Genomic DNA, 229 nt, shown 5'->3' on the forward strand with positions numbered 1-229 from the left:
TTGTGTCTCAATTCATGGGCTGGGTCCTCATGAGGACCCAGCCTAGCTGGGCCACGTAGGCCACATCCTTGCTGGGCCGGGTAGGATGTTCAAAACTGCTGTGAAATGAGACGGTCCAGCCTTCGCCTGATGTTGGCTTCACGTTGGTTTGTGTGACCATGTGCTCCCCCCGTTACCATAGTGATCAGTTTCTTGTCGGACTTAAAATGCTGCGGGACGAGTTTACACG

The sequence above is a fragment of the Austrofundulus limnaeus genome, unplaced genomic scaffold (genome assembly GCF_001266775.1).
Source record: "Austrofundulus limnaeus strain Quisiro unplaced genomic scaffold, Austrofundulus_limnaeus-1.0 Scaffold194, whole genome shotgun sequence".
NCBI lineage: Eukaryota > Metazoa > Chordata > Actinopteri > Cyprinodontiformes > Rivulidae > Austrofundulus > Austrofundulus limnaeus.